Genomic DNA, 580 nt, shown 5'->3' with positions numbered 1-580 from the left:
TTAATATGCTGTCTAGGTTTGTCATAGCTTTTCTTCCAAGGAGCAAATGTCTTTTAATTTTATGGCTGCAGTCACTATCCACAGTGATTTTGGATCCCAAGAAAATAAAATCTGTCACTGCTTCCACTTTCTCCCCTTCCATGTTTGCCATGAAGTGATGAAACAAGATGCCTTGATCTTAGTTTTTTGAATGCTGAGTTAAGCCAGTTTTTTCACTCTTTTCTTTCACCCTCATCCAGAGGCTCTTTAGTTCCTCTTCACTTTCTGCCATTAGAGTGATATCATCTGCATATCTAAGGCTGTTATTTCTCCTGGCAATCTTGATTCCAGCTTGTGATTCATCCACCCTGGCTATTCACATGATGTACTCTGCATATAACTTAAAAAAGCAAGGTGACAATAAACAGCCTTGTCATACTCCTTTCCCAATTTTGGACCAGTGCATTGTTCCAAGTCTCTGTGTCTTCTACATAGAGAGATACACTATTCAGCAAGACTAGTGGAGCGCTGTCACCAAGCAAGCACATTTTTATTTCCCATTGCCCTGTTTCAGTTCCCCCAGGTGGGGCTAGTTCTTCCC

This window comes from Bison bison, unplaced genomic scaffold (genome assembly GCF_000754665.1).
Source record: "Bison bison bison isolate TAMUID 2011002044 unplaced genomic scaffold, Bison_UMD1.0 scf7180017864518, whole genome shotgun sequence".
In the NCBI taxonomy this organism is placed as follows: domain Eukaryota; kingdom Metazoa; phylum Chordata; class Mammalia; order Artiodactyla; family Bovidae; genus Bison; species Bison bison.
Note: the sequence above shows the minus strand (reverse complement) of the source record.